Source organism: Odocoileus virginianus, chromosome 22 (genome assembly GCF_023699985.2).
Source record: "Odocoileus virginianus isolate 20LAN1187 ecotype Illinois chromosome 22, Ovbor_1.2, whole genome shotgun sequence".
Lineage (NCBI taxonomy): Eukaryota > Metazoa > Chordata > Mammalia > Artiodactyla > Cervidae > Odocoileus > Odocoileus virginianus.
The window spans coordinates 27,213,044-27,232,852 of NC_069695.1; the positions used below are offsets into that span (position 1 = coordinate 27,213,044).

General features: G+C 35.1%; 1 protein-coding gene across 7 annotated transcripts in view; it reads right to left on the reverse strand.

Annotated features, from left to right (window-relative positions):
• SS18 (SS18 subunit of BAF chromatin remodeling complex) overlaps window positions 1–19,809 on the reverse strand; it is a 69,720-nt gene that overhangs the window by 34,416 nt on the left and 15,495 nt on the right. The window lies entirely within an intron of this gene.

The window sequence follows — 19,809 nt, forward strand, 5'->3', positions numbered from 1 at the left end:
AACAGTGACAAAAGACTACGGGACAGAAACTTCAAAATGTGATATATTTTATACTGTTGGGAGGGGGGTGATTGTGTAGGGGGAATGTTTTAAAGCACAGAGATGCAGCTCAGCCCAACATTTTTGTGCCGACTACTCCTATAGATTGGAAACATTACTGACGGCCTCCAAGGGTATACAGACAGCTGCCTCAAAAGGATGCCTTTGGCAAATTTCCTAACGCAAGCGTGAAGAAAATCACTGACTAACCTTGAGAGTTCACAAAAGGGCAAAAGGAAAAACACAGATATAAGGTAAGGTGATCTGTAAACTTGGCTCCCTTCTTGGGGATTTTTGGGTAGAGAAAGCATATAGTTTCTTTCCAAACCCCAGTTTTTTAAGCCTGTAAGAGGATACGGAAATCTTAACAGATCTATTTGGCTTTCTTTCTCTACTTGTCTGTGTTCTAAACAGAATGTCCATTTCTACTTCAGTCTTCCTCTGACATGTTTACTATGTCTATACTACCCAGATTTTGCAAACACAGTCCTCCCTAGCACACTGACCAGATATACATCGTTCTTTAGACATCACGTGTAAACACTCAAATCTCCAACCACCTCATAACCACCACCATTTACAAAATTAAACAGATTCAAAATCTTAAATTCAATTCTTAGTTTCTTCCACTACTGAATCCAATCCAATAACTGCTTATTAAATATTTCCTCTTCAAATCTTATCCTAAATTCTTTATCCAATTTTTATTTTTTAAATACTTTGCTCCATTTAAAAAAAATTACCAAACATCAACTTGGTGTCACATATCTCACTTATAAATCGCCCTTTCTTTATCCTCCTTCAATATGGCTGACTTGACCCTCTAGTTTGAAAATCAAATTCCTTCCTCCTATTACCTTGTCCAAATTTTTTGTTCAAGAATTTGTGCTCTCACTCTCAGTAGGTATCAGTTTCTCATCTTCTTGTGATTCAACTCATAAAACACCAGTGTTCTCAGTTCCCATCCTAATAAAGTAGCTTGTATCAAACTAACCCTCTCTCTAGTAAAAGCTGTAAAATCCAGATAGGCCACTCTCTCCTTCTGAGATGGCCCAAACTCTTGCCTGTGGAGTGTCTTTCTCTCTAAATCCATTTCTTACCTATCACCTGGTTCTCATAGAATTCTTTCTGCCATGAGACATCAAGAACCTGAGCTTCATCAAGTTCTGAAACCAGGAGGTGGATTGAGAAAGATCTTGCTGTGATTTATGTCAAGGAGTATTCTGTCTATGTTTTCCAAGATTCATTACTTTATATTTGTGCTTCTTTACCTGGTTAGTTATACTTTTTGAAAATGGCAAAGAAAAATTAAAACTGTTTCTCTAAAAAAAATACAATCTAGATAAAAGTAAAAATCTAGATAAAATCTAGATAAAAATACAATCTAGATAAAAGTAAAAATTTGAAGGCACTGAACAGTGATGTACACAAAGAGGAACAAGAGGGGCTACAACTCTTAAAAGAAGGGAAAATAGAAACAACACAACCCCACAGCCACGCTGGCTTTTCCCGACTTCAATAGGGAACAGGAAAACAGAGCCCATGATGCAGGCGCCAGTCCTACGAGACTAAGACAGAGATTTTTGGCATTTTTGGCTGCCGGAGAGCTGGAAACTAAAGAACAAAGTCCCAGAGAGAAAGAACCAGAAAGAAGGGGAAGATTCAAGAAAACTAGCAGAAAACAGCAATTACGACAAAAAAGAGCTGAGAAGAGATTCCAGCTCTGCCCTGTTTAAGGGAGACAAAGATTGGAGTAGAGGTCCCAGTACATCAGAAAGGCCTTCAAACAAGTCAATCCCTCTGTTAAGATTTCAAAAGAGCCTTTACTTGGATTAAGATCAAATTTAAATAGATGAGCCCTACCAAGTGCAAAAGCCCTCAATTAAAATTAAAAGGCATTCTGCAAAAAGTAAGAAATGGCCAACACTCATCAGGATGGCTACGAAATTTTTTTTTTTTTTTAACTACAGAAAATAACAAGTGTTGGTAAGAAAGTGGGGAGAGTAACTCTCATACATGCTGAAGGGTGCATACATGTAAAAGGGTGCAGCTGTTGTGCAGAACACTTGAGCAGTTTCTTAAAGAGGTAAACACAGAGCTATCAAAGGACCTAGCAATTCCACTACAGGTATAGATCCAAGAGAACTGAAGACATATATTCACACCATATTTAAACATGAATGTTCACAGCAGCACTATTCATAAAATAGCCAAACAGTAGGGAAAAAAATAAAAGTTCTTTAACCGATGAATGAATAAACAAAATGTGATAAATTATCTACACAATGGGATGTTTTTCAGCCACAAAATGGAGTGAAGTACTGATACACACTACAACACAGACACATCTTGCAAACACTTATGCTAAGTGAAGATGTCAGACTCAAAAGTCTATACATGGTATGATTCCATTTATATGAACTGTCCAGAACAGGCAAAGCCAGAGAGACAGAAAGTAGACTGATCAGTCTTTGCCAGGGGAATGGGCAGAGGGGAGAATTGCAGCTGATGGTCAATGGTCATGAGTGTTCTTTTTGGGGTGATGGAAGTGTCCTGAAATTAGATAATGGTAATGGCTGTATACCCTGTGAATACACTGAAAACCACTGAGTTGTCCACAATTCCTTATTTTATTGTGCTTCAAAGATACTGTATGCATGTGTGTGTTATAAATTAGAGGTGTGTGGCAACCCCATGTGAAGCAAGTATATTGGTGCCATTTTTCCAACAGCAATGCTCATTTCAAGTTTCTGTGTCATGTTTTGGTAATTTTCACAGTATTTCAAACTTTTTCATGACTATTGTATTTGTCATGGTGGTCTGTCAGCAGTGCTGTTTAATGTTACTATTGCAAAAAGATTACAACTCACTGATGGTTCTGATGCTGGTGAGCATTTTTAGCAATCAAATATTTTTTAATTAAGGTGTGTACACTGATGTTCAGACACAGTGTCAATGCACACTTCACAGACTACAGTACAGTGTCACACAACTTTTATATGCTCTGGGAAACAGAAGATTTTCTGTGACTAGCTTTATTGCAGTATTCATTTTATTGTGGTGGTCTAGAATGGAATCCACAATATCTGTACTTTAAAAGGTTAAAATGGTGAACTTCACACTATGTGAATTTTATCTCCAGTAAAAAAAAAGAGAGAGAGAGTAGATGGAAGACCAACAGAAATAATAGAAAACAGAAAAAAAGACACATAGGTCATTCACATTTTAGAGTTATATGAGAGACTTTAATAATGACTGATATGTTCCAGGCAAAAAGCAAACAGAATAAATGGAGAACTTCAGCAAAGCCTAGAATTCTTAAAAGAGTAAAATGGAGCAACAAAAGTGTAAAATAAAATCACAAATCAAGACAGAAAAAATGGAGAGAAAATACAACTCAAAAGTGTTAAAGACATGTATGCCGTGTTAAAAAGGCCTAACACACATCTCACATCTAACTGGAATTACAAAAGTGGAGAAAATGACACATAAGCAGTAAGAATGCTGGCCAAGAATTTTCCAAAGCTAACAAAAGACATGAGTCTCTAGCAAACGTATGAAGCTCTACAAACCTCAGCAGGATATGAAGCAAACATAGCTAGACATGTCAGAGTAAAAGGCCTAAAAGCCAAAGTGAAAGCCTTAAAAGTAGCCAGGGAAAAGTTACATTACCGTCAAAGAAATGGCAATCAGACTAAAAACCTATAGTGTGTCATAAATAATAGAAACAGAATTAAAAAAAACCAAGATCTTTAAAGTGCTAAGACAGAAAAAGAAAATAATAAATCAACCAACCTAGAATTCTATACTAAGAGAAAATATACTCCAAATACAAAGATGAAATAATAATAGTTTCAGATGAATGAAAGCTGAGATAACTTGTTCAACTGAAAAGGATTCATCCAGCTAAAAGAAAATGGCCCCAGACAGAAGCACAGAACTAGAGGAATTAACATAAAGGAATGGAAAGGTAAATATGTAAACAAATAAAAACATTAACATTTAAAATAACAGTAACAATGACTAATATAGTTTAAAGATATGTAGAAGTATAAAATATGACAAGACTAACATAAAGGACAACAGAATAAATAAAGTTAAATTGCTATAAATTTCTTGTATTTTTTTCAGCAAGTGTTAGAAGTACAAATTTAGACTGGAATCTAATAAACCAAGCTTGCTATTGGATAACTACTTCAAAATGCCTATACACATATAAAGGAACAAATAATGCTTGATTAATTCAAAGAAGGACCAAAATAAGGCAAACAGAAAACCAGGATCAGGCTGACAAACTCAGACCCTACTATATCATGTTCTACATTAAATGTTTATGGACCTCTCATTTCAATAAAATAACAAATATTATTGAATTTTTTAAACATTCAACTATATTCTGTTTACAAGAGATTTACTTTAAACTTAAGAACATACAGATGTTAAAAGAAAAAGAATAATATATAAACATTAATTAAATGTATGGTGATATCACTATATATCAGACAGTTGACAAATCAAAAACTACTACTACTAGAAATGCTAAAAGGACAGTTTATTATAATAAAAGGGCCAATTAACCAGGAATGTAACAATCATAAATTTGCATACATCTTGTAACACAGCTACAAAATCTATATCATAAAAGTTGACAGAATCAAAAGGAAAAATGGAATAATCCATAATAATGGTTGGAGATTTTAATATACTTCTAGAAACTGACAGGACAAAAAAACACCTAATAAAGAAAAAAAAAAGCCTTAGAATATAAGATTTGACAACACCATTAACAACTCAATTTAATTAACATGCTTAGACTACTATATACAACAACTGCATAATACACATTCTTCTCAAACACTCACGGAATGTAGACCAAACTAGGCTATATACAGGGCCACAGAGGAAGTCAACAAATAACAAATGATTGAAATCATATGTTATATGTTTTGAGCATAGTGGAATTAAACTCTAAATCAGTAACAGAAAACTAATAACCTATTAATGAAGAAATCACAATGGAAATCAGAAAATATGCTGAAATGAATGAATGGTAATGAAGATGCAACATCAAAATTTGTGAGACAGGGACTTCCCTGGTGGCCCAGTGGCTAAGACTCTGAGCTCCCAAAGCAGGGGGCAGAGGTTCAATCCCTGGTCAGAGAACTAGATACCCCATGTTGCAACTAAGGCACAGCACAGCCAAATAAATATTTTCTTTAAAAAAGCAGCAGCAGCAGCCAGAAAAAATATGTGAGATACAGCTAAACCATGAAAATTCATAGCTTGCAAATACATATTTAAAATGCATTTTTAAGAAAGGTTGAAAAGTTAATGATATAAGCTTCCATCTGCAGTAGCCAGGAAAAGACAGCAATCAAACCCCAAGTAGTATAATGAAGGAAATAAAATAAGACAAGTACAGAACTCAAGGAACCATATACAGTCTTTTAGAGAACAAAAAAATGGGGAACAATTTCCAAGTCTTAATGAGGTCACCAAAACTCTGATACCAAAACCTGACAATGATATCACAAGAAAGAAATTTACAGGCCAATATTTCTCATGAACACACACAAAAATCCTAAACAAAATTCGCAAATCAAATTCAGACTGCATAAAAAAGATGATGCATTAATAACCAATGGAATTTATTTCAGGAATGCAGGCTAATTTCACTTTTGGAAATTAATCATTGTAACTCACCAAATTACCAAAATAAAAGTCATATAATCATCTCAATAAAGCAAAATTATCTGTTAAAATTCAACATCCACTAAAGACTTTAAGACATTAAGAATGGGAACATCCTTAACCTAACAAATCTAGTTTACAAAATAAAATGTATACTCAGTATCATCTTTTACTGATGAAAATACTGGACTTTCAGGAAGAAAATAAAAATTCAAGATCAAGACAAGTATATTCATTGACACCATATATTCAACAAAATAAACAAGCCAATAGACAAATCAACAGTATAAAAAAAGAATCAAGTGGGGGAAAAATAAAAGATTGGTAATGACATATAATTATTATTCAAAGATAACATGATTGAGTGCATAGAAAACCCAAGAGAATCTTTAACAAACTGTTAGAACCACTAAAGTAACTAGAGACAAGCAATATATATATGTATATATACCTATATGTGTGTGTATATATATAATTTCTATAGTTTTCAGTAAAAAACTAGAAAACTAAAATTTTGAAAATGATACCATGTATAACAGCATCCAAAAAAAGGTGAATAAATAAATTTAGCAAGAGATGTGCAATACTTCTACACTGCGACATTGTTGAGAGAAATTAAGGGGTTTACTAAACAGAGGGATATGTCATCCTCATTGACTGCAAGACTAAATATTGTGGAGATGTATCAGTTTCTCCAATGTTGGTTTAGAGATTTTATGTAATCTCAATCAAAATACCAGCAGGCTTTCTGCAGAAATTAACAAGCTAACTCTAAAATCTACATGGAAATACAAAAGACTTAGAACAGCCAGGACTTTAGAACATTACCTGATATGTAGTGCTCAGTTATGTGGCTGATGCAAGGACTGATAAACAGACCAATAGAATAAAAGAGTTGAGGAACAGCCCCCCAGACACAGACACTTTACAATAAAATGATTTATATTCAATGGGTGAAAACTGATCTTTCCAGTAAATGGTACTGGATAAACTGAACATCATATGAACAAAAATGAACCCTAACTCCTAGCTCAGATCATAAACAAATTTAATCTACAATGAATCATGGATAAACGAACTTTCAGAAGAAAGCATATCTTCATGACCCTGATACAAAAAAGTATTTCATAAACAAGACACTGAAAATAAAAGAAAAAGACTGATAAACTGGATTTCATTTAAATTAGAAACTGTTCATCCAAAGACACCATAAAGAGAATAAAAAGGTAATTTTCAAACTGGAAGAAAGTATTTGCAACATACATAGTCAGTAAAAGATTTGTATCTAGAATATAGGAAGAACTCCTACAAATCAATTTAAAAGACAACCCAATTTAAAGTGGGCAGAAAACAGGCATCAGAGAACTTTTTTGGAATGATAGCATTATTCTATATCCTGATTGTAGCAGTAGTCACAAGGATTAGTCAAAATTCATCCACCTATACAATTTAAATGAACGAATTTTATTCTATGTAAATTATAGCTCAAATGCCATTTTCTCAAGAAAGCCTTCCCTCACCCCAGCGTCATCAGGCCCCATTATCTGCCCCCTTAGTCCTAGATGCCCTTCCTTCATAGCATTTGCAACTGTCACTTAAAACGTTTGCATAATTACTTAATTAACATGTCTATCACACTATACGTTAATTTCTGTAAGGACTGAGCCCATAATTATATTTGCTTATCACTGTAGCCCCGAATCATCTCGTATCAAATAGAAGTGAAGTGTTAATTGCTCAGTCGTGTCCGACTCTTTGCGACCCTATGGACTGTAGCCCGACAGGCTCTCCTCTGTCCGTGGCATTCTCCAGGCAAGACACTGGAGAAGGTTGCCATTTCCTTCTCCAGGGGATCTTCAGGACCCAGGGATCCAACCTCAGTCTCCAGCAATGTGGGCATATTCTTTACCATGTGAACTATCAAACAGAGGTACTCAATAGATAATTGTTACATGAAAAAATGGGGCTTCCTTCCCTGGTGGCTCAGACGGCAAAGAATCCGCCTGCAACGTGGGGGACCTGGGTTTGATCCCTGGCTTGGGAAGATCCCCTGGGGGAGGGCATGGCAACCCACTCCAGTATTCTTACCTGGAGAATCCCCACGGATAGGGGAGCCTGGCAGGATCATGACTTTTGATGTCAAAATTACCTACTCTTAACTCCACACTTCCATTTGTGAGTCTATTAGACACCTCAAACTTAAAATTTACAACACTGAGTCCCTGACATCTTGGCCTCAGCCTCAAATCCCTTTATCCAACATTATCAGCTGATGGCAATTTCATCTTCCAGTTGCTCTGCTGAAAACCAACAGGGGCATCCTTTACACCTCTATTCTTACACACTGCCTCCTACATCCAACTTTCAACATATCCCTGGGGCTCCACCTTCAAAATAAACCCACAATGTGACTTCTACTACCAACTGCCCTGCTCCCACCCTGGCACAAGCCACCATCACCACTCACACTGATTACTGCAAGAGTCTCCTTGAGGAGTCCCCGCTTTGACCACGCTCCTCCACAGTAAACCCACAAAGTAACCAGAATGAACTTGTTAAACATCAATCCACTCGGGCTCAGAATCTTCCTTGAGCTTCTGGTTTCAGAGTGAAAAACAAAGTCCTTACAACCTGCAAGACAGGCTCGGTTCACACACCTTCCTCACCTTATTCTGCTCCAGCCACAACCATCTTCCCGTTGTCCCTTGAACAAGCCAGGCACAGTCTCACCTCCGGAGCTTCCCACTGCTTGTATCCTCCGCCTAGAACACTTTCTCAGGTCTTAGCTCAGACGTCACTTTCTCAAAGAGGTCTACCCTGACCACTCCATTTCATATTATAAACTCCATCCTAGCTTCCAGTGTTTCCAGTATACCTCTTCTCCTATTTGTTTTCCTTTTCCTTAGCTCTTTCCATCTCCTAACAGGCAACATGCTTTAATTATTTATCATGCCTGCCTTACTCAGTACAACATAAAATCCAAAAGAGCAGGAATATTTGTGTTTTGGTAAAGTAATTAACTATCACCTAACACACAGTAGGCATCTAATACTTAGGGAACAAATGAAGAAACTACCAAATTTAAACAATTTACTATAAAACTAAAAATAATTCTGACTATAAAATATCTTCACTATTTCTTTAGAATATTTTAAAAAACTGAAAAATACAAATTGTAGTTTAATAATCTTTGGGCTGTATAGATATCATTAGTGTAACTGTCACTAAAATAGTTCCCCAAAGGAGGCAATCAAGTGACATACAGAAACAGATTAAAAAGAAACTATTCAAAATAGGCTACATATATTTTACACATACAGATAGATACATATACACATATAAATACTTCCAAAAACTGATAAAGAGATGATCCTTAGACACACACAAGAGTCTTGATGAATCAACCAAGACTGGACCCAAAAGCCCCATCCATATCATTATTTGTCTTACTTCCTAGTCCTAAAACCAGTCTCCCAAAATGAGTTTTACACATAATCTGAAACGGCTTAGGAAGGTCTCCTCGATTCTTTATTCATGCTATCCAGCAAATAGCTATCATGATTTTTCCTAGGAGTCTGAAAAGACACGACAGGCAACAATGTTGGCAAAATGCTCCCTGTATTAACACAGAGAAATGTGTTCCCATAAATTAATTCTCTATGAAATGCATAGTTACCTCCTTTACGAAACCTTCTCTAAGCCTCAATAAAAGAACTAATCACATCTATTATGTTTCAAATGTACTTGAAATATACATACTTCTAAAATAGCATATAATTATACTGCAGAATTACTGTTGTCTTTAATTTCATTTATAGAATGCTCTGGCATATAAACTACAGATACACATTTCAAAAGACCATTTCACCTGCAGTCTTGCTCTGTTTTTAACACCAAAATGTCTTAATTAGACACTTTTTATTTTGCAGCACTTATTAAGGTAGAAGAGAAAGAAGACAGCTGTGGCTGGTGAAAGAAAAGGGAGTAGTCTGAGATGATCACTATGTTTCTCAGTAAAAGAACTCAGTGTTTATACTACTCACTTGAGATAGGAAATATGAAAATGCAGGCTGTGCACTCCCCACCCCCCCTCTTTAACAGCAGGGAACAGAGGAAACTTGAGAGAGATGAGTTTTGCCCACATCATGTGGTGAGGAATATTCAAACTAGGTATGCCAAATGGAAGCTAGATTCACGGTGCACACCTGGGCAAGAAGATACCTATTTGGGAGCCAAGAATATGGAGAAAGTGAAAGTGGCTCAGCCACTCACTCTTTGTGATCCCATGGACTATACAGTCCAAGGAATTCTCCAGGCCAGAATACTGGAGTGGGTAGCCTTTCCCTTCTCCAGGAGATCTTCCCAACCCAGGGATCAAACCCAGGTCTCCCACATTGCAGACAGATTCTTCCAGCTGAGTCACAAGGGAAGCTCAAGAATATGGAGGGGGAACCTCAGGTCAAGAATATAAAAAACCAGGCATGTGAGTGAAATCTCCCAGAACGGGTGTGCATGGTAAAAAAAATGTCCAAGGATAGATCATCAACATTTGACGGGCAGGTAAAGGTAGGGAGCTGAGTATCGAGCAAGGTGAACACAGAAAACCCTCCCGGAAGTTAAAGGACAGCAGCCCCAGCGTCGCCACACTGACCACATGAGCACAGCCGTGCCCATCAGACACTGAGAACATCCCGAGACTCGGAAAAGATGCCGATACTGAAGTACCATGAATCTAAATGAGATGTTAAACACTTTCATTAAAAAAAAAAACTGTAATAAAAAATAGGATAGTGTGTACAGCAAGGTTCTACTCGCATAGAAAAGAAGGGGAACGTACGCATTGACTTTTACTTGCTTAAAAGTACATTGGCTTTTATTTGCATAGAACACAGCAAGAAGACAAGTTGGAGATGGGTTTTGTATAGCTTTTGGCAGTCCTTAATGTTCTAACCACATCAAAGTATTATAACTTGTGCTAAAAATTAAGCTAAAATTTCTAAATGAAACAGATCTTGCTAATCTTTAAAATACTCCACAGCTCTAACCATGTATTCCTTCACTTCACTTGGACCATACCTGCAAACAGCTAATTTTGTAAACAGCAAATCCTATAATACCAAACTTTAGTCAGTGAAACATCGTAACTAATGAGTGCTCTGCCAGCATGGTCACTGACATGAAGACAAGTGTATGATCGTTATTCCTGACACTTATCTAAGGAAAGGCTAATCGAGTGCCCAATGCTAACTCAGACTATCAAGTGTGGCATCCTCCAAAAATGCAATTTAGGAAATAAAAAACAACATATAAAGTGTAAGGCTACTTTCTCTAAGCTGATTTTTAGTAACAATTTAAGACTTTTATTTTTTTGTACAGAAAATACATTAAACAAAAATTATCTTTAATACCTAAAATTACCTAAATTAGATATCCTTTTTAAAACTTAATGCTCATAATGAATTAAGTGAAAAGCCAAGACAAGCAATTCCAATCAACTTTCGGCCTTCTTTTAAAATTAAATGCACACACACTCAAACTCAGTGAATGGCGTGAATATCAGTTAAGTCTCCAAAGTCCTTCCCTTATCCTTTATATGTATTCAGTAAGGGAATCCCACCAATATTCTTTCAAACACTAGCAAATCTGAATTCTCTTTCCATGTGTACATTCCAATTGCATACTACCTTCATTGTCATCACCATCAATATTTCCTGAGTACCTCCTACACACTGGACACCCTGAATGGCTTTATTTAGTCCTCCATGTAGTAGAATCATAGAGTAATTATAAATTCTCATAAAGTGGTCCGGTATACATCAAATGAAGGTAGATACTATAGAAAAAGGTATCATATTTTTCCAAAGTTTTACCTATCCTCAAATATCACTGGATATCCCATTCAAAATATATAGCAATATAAAATCCTCAATTCCTAGTTATACAACAGAATCAACTGAAAAGCTTTTAAAATGTGCAGCCATGGTAAAGAAACACTAGACAATATGATTGTCCAAGTTCCTTCCAGCTCCAAAATTTAATTCTGTAGAAATTCCAGACTGTACGTCTTCAAAATGAACTACCATAATAAAAAAGACTATTTTCTCCCCAAGTTTTTCCCAAAGAAAAATTAAATCAATAGATAAAAGCTTTTTAAAATTTAAACTGTTCTCTCATAATTCTTTCCTAAATCAATGGTACTTGAAAGTGAAAGCTGCCCAGTCCTGTCCAGCTCTTTGCGACCCCATGGACTGTAGCCCACCAGGCTCCCTTGTCCATGGGATTCTCCAGCAAGAATACTGCAGAGTGCTGCCACGCCCTCCTCTAGGGGATATTCCCGACCCAGGGATTGAACCCAGGTCTCCTGCACTGCAGTCAAGAGTCTCTACCATCTGAGCCCAGGGAAGCCCACTGTTGTTTTAGAAAGTGAATACCAACTCTGAAAACCAATATTCCAGTGATGCCTCCAACATCATAAGGTAGACAGGACCCTACATACACATGCTAAATGGAGTCAGAATAGTGTGCACTTTGAACAATGCCCACTTTGTATAAATATTTGGCCTCTCTCAATGTCACCTCAGATGTCAGGTACACTGCTTTTAAATAAGCCTGTCCACAGACTACATTCTCTGAGTTCTGATTTGTGATTTGCTTTTTGGTTATGGACTTAAAAATGAAAAATCAAACTTGTTAAAACATATATAAAATTAAGAATAGTTTCTGTTAGAAACTTACAATGCATTTGAAACAAGAAAAGAATACCCAGGGCCCAGACTAAGAAGTAAAATGCCTAATGGTTAGTACACTGGCTTTGTAAGTCATCTTTCTCCTTTTAGGTCTTTTCCCATTTATTCCTGGTCTTTCAATTCTTGACTTTTATTCAAACAGAAGAAGATTGCTAGATCTGGTCTAGTTTCAGATACATGAAATATTACTATAAACACATAATTCCTCTTTTGGGGGTGATATTAAAGACTCAAAGTTGAGCTTACATATAAGTATGGGCACATTTCCAATTCCCACAACCAGTTAAAAAAAAAATGAAAAACTCCATTCTGGAAAACTTGAGTAAAATCACCCTAAAACATACAGTCTTTTCTCAGGGTCAAAATTTCTCACACTACAGTTAGTAACTAGTATATTCTATCCCTTTTGGCCGACTAGTGATAGGTATTCTGCTATTTCAGTTTTCCCAAATTCACCTTTCTTCCTATTTCATCTCTAATCCAACTGCTTCCTTTGCAGCTGATTTTTCCCCTCTCTAGCCCCACTTTTCTTTATTGGTCCAACTCTCTGTTGTTCCCCTTACTATGAGGATCAATTTATTTCTAGTTTCTCTAAAACCCTTCCTCCTTGCTAATGTTGCTTTTCAAACAACTTAAAGGTCAAAATACTCATTTTTTAAAATGAAAATTTGGTCACAAACTTCAATTAAAACTTTGACCAGTATTAAGAGGGAAAAATTTTATTTCAAAATACACAAATTGCAGTATCTATACTCTTCAGCAAAATATGTAAAATGGTGACTCTGTGTTAAATGAATCTGAAATAATGGTAGGTCTGTAATGAAATCTGTGTCTTTCCTACGTGATAGTTCTTAACTAGGTGATTGTAAAATAATATTTGCCTTGAATACAAATAATAATAATTTTTACTGTCCTATTTGATCTGTAGGAAAAAATATAAATGCTATTTTTAAAAATTGCAAAAAATTTCAGTAAAGTATATAACTTAGCAACAGGTGAGAATGGACTAGCAAATTCTGAATCAGAAAATTTTGCAGTAGCTTAATGAATTTCTATGGTAAGCTAAATTTTACCACATTGGCTTCTCAATAATTACTACTTTTCTGAGGATGGGCAAGAGAAATGAGTCACTAAATCTCCAGATGCGTGCTATGAACCAACACTGTTGTGTTCTCCATAAAAGCTAGAGAGAATAAGGGACATGTGAGAAATTATAATGTTTAAGACTTTAAGATATTTCCATATCCTATGAAGACAGTATTTCAAATTAAGACAAACTGACAAAATTCAAAATTGCACAGCACCGTAAGTCACAGAGACTCTCCACTGGGTGGGCGGAAGGGATATGGAGGGGGTAACAGAATCACCTGAGAGCACTGTGCACCGCTCACTCCCCAGCCACCCCCGAGATTCTGCTAACTGTCTGGGGGAGAGCGTCCCCGCTCCACACTCAATGCCCTGACCTGGGAATCCTGTAATGTGTTACTGTGTTGACGAGAACATGATCAGAAAAGTGTTATATCTTTCAGGAGTACAAGAACAGGAGAAAAAAAAAAAATCATCATGGTGACAATACGAGAAATTCTTAGCCTGCATCTTAAATCCAGAGTATAGTCCCCAAACTATAAGCAGACTAATTCATTTAACTTTTTTTTTTTTAAACAAACTTAACACCTAAGGACAAGAACAATGCTAGACAAAAAAGAAACAAAAGTGATTAAGGCATTCATTTACCTAACAACACAACAGAACAATCAAGTCACTGCAGGTTGTAAAATTTAGATTGAAGCTCTAGAAAAAATCCAGCCAACTCCTACCCTGACACACAAACTTAAGAGCAAAGGGGTCAAACTTTTATTTCCATTCTATCCTAGTAGTAATATGACTGACTGATACAATGCATGAACTGCTTTCAGTAAGGTGTGGGTTCAACGGTCATGCTACCACTTACCAAGACACCCGAATCATCCTGAGACTCAGTATCTTCAACCATGAAATGGGACTAATATTTTAAAGAATTCTGAGGATAAAATACAGTACTCAGAGGACCCAGTACTTAGTAGTCCTTTTCTGCATGTGTGTTCTCTCCCCAGTGAAACAGGCATATCTGAGAAGCCATAAAAATAATTAATATACTATGGACAGCAAACAGAATTCTATGCCAATACTTAAGGAATCACACAGGGTGATGGCAGAGGAGGTCATTCAAATCCTCCATGATGGACAACAAAAAAGCTGGAGAAAATATTTTAAAAATATGTTTCAAGACATAGAAGAGCAGACAAAGTAATTAAAAATGCACAGGCCAAGCTCCAGAAGAAAAAAAATGCAGAGACATGGGCCCAAACCTGGGGCTACATTTGCTGTGGGCACAACAGGCAGTACAGAAAGCTGGTTGAGAATTTCCCAAAACTGATCAAAGATTTCAATCCACAGACTTCAGAAATCTCAACAAAACTCCAAGCAGAATAACTAAAAAGAAAATAGATAAATAAAACACCTAGAGAGATCAGAGTAAAACTGCAAAAAACTCTAGGCAAAGCAAAACTCTTCAACACAAAGAAAATAGTCAAACTGCCTTCAAAATAATCACATTTACATCAACACAGGTGTCAATAATTAAAGGTCAGAAAACAGAATTATTAATTTAATGTATTCATATGCCAACCTAAAATCTGTCCCTGGCAAAAGCATCTTATAAGAAGGATAGTAAGAAAAAAAAAAATTTTCAGATCACATATACAAAAAAAAGACCTGAAGATATTTGTCACCACCAAACCAGTGCTAAAAGGAAATGTTGAAATATGTTCTTTCAGGAGGAAAAGAAGAAATGACCTGAGAGAAAAGGCTGAAAATGAAGGGAGGAATGAAAAGCATCAAAAATGGCAATAATGATAATTCTAATGAATATTAACTTTAAAAAAAGTAATAATTGTGAGTAAACAGTCACAGATTTAAAATGCGTAACAACAGATAAGTCATTGAGAAAATGAACAGAAATACAGTTATCTGAGGGCTCTTGAATTAACTGTACAGTAACCTATACAGTAAAAGAATAGTAAGCATATAAGTATATAATTTCCAAACAAGCATTAAAAAAAAAAAAGGAATGATAAAAAAATTATCCAGACAGAAAGAACAGAAAAAAGGAATATAAACAGATGAGACAAACACAAAGTGTTTGCATGGTAGGTTTATATGATGGTAGGTTTAAACTCAGATATATGAGCAATTACATTCACTATAAATGGATTTAACCTTTCAAGTAAATAAAGATTGTTCAACTGGATTTTTTTAAAGTTTACGATTATTCATAAAACAGGTATCTCTAGCACAAAGAAATGGTCATTCAAATGGGAGATACAACATGAAAATGCTAAAGAGAGCTAACTGAGCTACATAAAACCCAGACAAGTAGATACTAAGACCAAAAGCATAGTCAGAGACAATGAGGGGTACTTCATAACAACACATGTTACAAAGAATCAGAAAGCTCTAACATTTCTAAACATATAAGCACCCACTGACAGTGCCTCAAAGTGTGATAAAATCTTAAAACTGTACAAGGGAAAACAGTCAATGTATAACTATACTTGGACATTTTAAACATACACCTCTCAGTAGCTGATAGAACAAACACAAAAATGAAACGTCACGAAGTTAAAAAAAAATCAGTAAGGCTATGTATTAATAGAAGATTCAAACAAGATTAACACACTTGAAACAGTCAACATATATAGGACTCTGCACTCAGGAGCTAATGAATACATGGAACTTTTGTAAAAACTGACCATATGTTGGACCACAGAATAAATCTCGAAGAATTCCCAAGAACTGAAATCATATAAAGTGTTAACTACCCACAATGCAATGAAGTTGGAAATCATTAAGAAAAAGAAACAATAAAATCTCCGTGCTTGCAAACTAAGAAATATATTTACCAACCCATGTATAAATAAGAAATAACAATGGAAATTATATATGAATATACTACACAAAAGAACTAATTGGACAGAAATTTACACCCTCAAATGCATAAATGAGTATGGAAGGATTAAAACTGAGGAAGCCAGGATTCATCTTAAAACTCAGAAAAAGAACAGCAAGATACAGTGAAAGAAAATAAAATGAAACAATGAAGTAAGATCAGAAACGAGCCATAAACAAAAACAAACAAAAGAGTAATGTCACAAAGTCTGGTTCTCAAGATTCTTTTAGGAAATCCAAAAGGTCCAAACTATTTCCATAATAGTACTAAGATAATGTTTGCCTTTTAAGCTATATTGGTATTTATAATACCATGGTGCAACAGCAAAAGTGGACATAACAGATGCAGCCTTATATCAAGGCATCAAAGTCTACTGCAAATCACTGTATTATTGACTATCAGAGACTGGCAATAAAAGAAAGTCACTTTCACTTAAGAATGTCCTTGATAAAGCAGTAAAAATTATTCATTTATTAAATTCTCCATGTCAGTTAAATACTCCATGTGATGACAAAATGAGAAAATAATAAACATATCTGCCACAAATCAAAGTGAAATGAAAACAGTTTGTGACTGAGCTGCTTGCTGATTTAGGCACCGTTTTCATAGAATACTGGGGTTAGTGTTTTCACGGAACATCTGTGGCTCACATGGTAAAGAATCTGCCTGCAACACAGGAGAACCAGGTTCAATTTCTCGGTTGGGAAGATCCCCTGGAAAAGGGAATGGCAACCCACTCCAGTATTCTTGACTGGAGAATTCACGGCCAGAGGAGCCTGGCTGGTTACAGTCCAGGGGGTCGAAAAGAGTCAGACATGACTAAGTGACTAACATTCTCACTGCCCTTCATGAACACCAGCTTTACTTCAAAGAACAATTTCTAGACAAACTACCCTCATCCAGGCAGACATTTCCTCAAAACTGAACACAGTGAGCCTGGAAAACAATTGACAGTACTTATTGCCAAAGATCACATTGCCAATGATCCTTGACTTTTCAAGGAAGAAATGGGAGTTTGGCAAACATATTTTCTATCTTGAGCTTGACAGCATCCCAACATATAAGAGGCTCTTCTGATGAGACTGGCAGTAATTTCAACAAATGTGGCTTTTGGTATCACATAATGAAACATATCAGTACTTAAAATATGTGCAGAACTAAGTGAATTTATTATTTACCAGATGACCAAATCATGATGTTCTGAAATCATGCATGAGTAAAAGATCCATCCAAAAATGCAAGACAGACCAATGAACTTTAAGGTACCGGAATAAGATAAATGTACTGATAAAATTTCAGATTCCATACTGCAACTAACCTTTAAAAAAAAAAAAACACTTGCTAAGATGTGCTATACTATCAGATTATTCGCAACATTCTGAAAAGGCTAAAAATATTCTTCCCTTTACAAACTTCCTATTTGTGTGGAACTGGGTTTTCTTCTACTTAAACCAAAACATATTATGCTAGATCAAATTCAGAAGTAAATGTGAAAATACAGATGTTTTCTATTAAGCCTGACATTCAAAAGAAATTTACAGTATCATTTACCTCACTAAATTAGATCTAAAAGATAGAGTTGTTTTTTCTTTATAGAATCTTATATTAACATGCAATGAGTTTAGTGTTGCTCATTTTAAATGAATAGTAGTATAATAAGTAAAATAAAATACATATATATAAAACATATGAAACTCCTCAGTGTTCAGTCATGTTTACATATGATGCAGTTCTGAGGACAGAGTTTTGAGAAATGATGCAACAAAGAAAGATCAAAGACAAATGCTGATTCTTTAAAAAGATTAAGAGAATAAATACAAAAAATACTTGGCAACTGTGATCAAAAAAGATTTTTAACAAGAAGGCACAAATAAACTACAATGAGGATAAAAAAAGAAACCATCACTACAGATCCTGTAGACATTAGGAAAATTCTATAAAACCCTAACAGATGTTAGGATTATTCTACAAACTTTATTATCAATAAATTTGAAATTTTAGATAAAATGCTAAAAAGCACAATTTACTGAAATAGGTATCTCATAAAATATAGAAATGCATAAACTGTCCTATAACCATAAAAAAATTGAGCAGGTAAATAAAAGTCTCCTCACAAAGAAAACTCCAGATCCAGATGGCTTTTCTAAATTATACGAATCATCTAGGAAATAGCAATATTATGCAAATTCTTCCAGATAAGAAAAAGTGGGAAAATTCTGCAGCTCATTTTATAAAGCCAGCATAACCTCAAAACAAAAAAGAGACAAAGGTACTATAAGAAAGGAAAGATAAAAGGCAATTACACTCATGAACACACATAAAAATCTTGATCAATGGCTAAATCTATAGCCATTCAAATAGCCCCTTAAAATGGTTATAATCAGTTATTACTTTAGAGATGTCTGGAAGGAAAGATTCCCAGATACACTTGATGGATGAAAAATTGAATTATTCAGGAGAAATTAGTTTTTCTAACCAGGCAGAAAGAGTGCTCAGGGAAATTTTATTCCAAACTATAATCATATAACAATTATGTGTTTGGAAATTACTTATATATAGGTCTCTAAAACACTTCAGTTTGCATTGTTTTTATTTTTAGTCTTCATTTATCTTATAATTGAAATCTTCAAATTATTTAGAAAACAGACTTGATAATGTATAACAGAACAGCAATTTCTATTGAAATGTTGAAGTATTATGTGTTTTTAATGAATATTTAGTTGGTAAATAAAGCTAGATTTTGTTTGATGTTAAAAAAAAAAAAATCTTGATCAAAAATTCAACAAACTGAATACAGCAATTTTTTTAAAAAGATCATGACCAAGTGGGTCATGAAAAAGTAGGTTAATTACTAAAAAAATTCAAGACTGAACATTAAGAAGTAAATCAATGTAATTCACCACAATAACAGATTAAAGAGAAAACTGTGATCATCTCATTAGATGCAATAAAAGTATTTAATAAAACTTAACATCCATTCAATATATAAACTCTTGGCACAAAAGAAACAAAGGGAACTTCCTTAACCTGATTAAAGGTATCTACCAAAAAACTAGAGGGAACATCATAGGGAATGGTTAAACAGTGAAAGCTTTTCCTCTGTGACCAGGAACAAGATTAAGATGTCCTCTGTCACCACTTCTACTCAGGAATGTACTGGAGGCCCTAGCCAGAGAAGTTAAGGCAAAAGAAATAAATAAAAGGTGTAAAGACTGGCAAGAAAAGAACAAAACTCATTCACAAATGATACACTGGTGAATAGAGAAAATGAAAGTATCCACAGAATAAGTTTTAGAGATAAAAACTGAACAAGACTATGGGATTCAAAACCATAGTTTTGTTTCT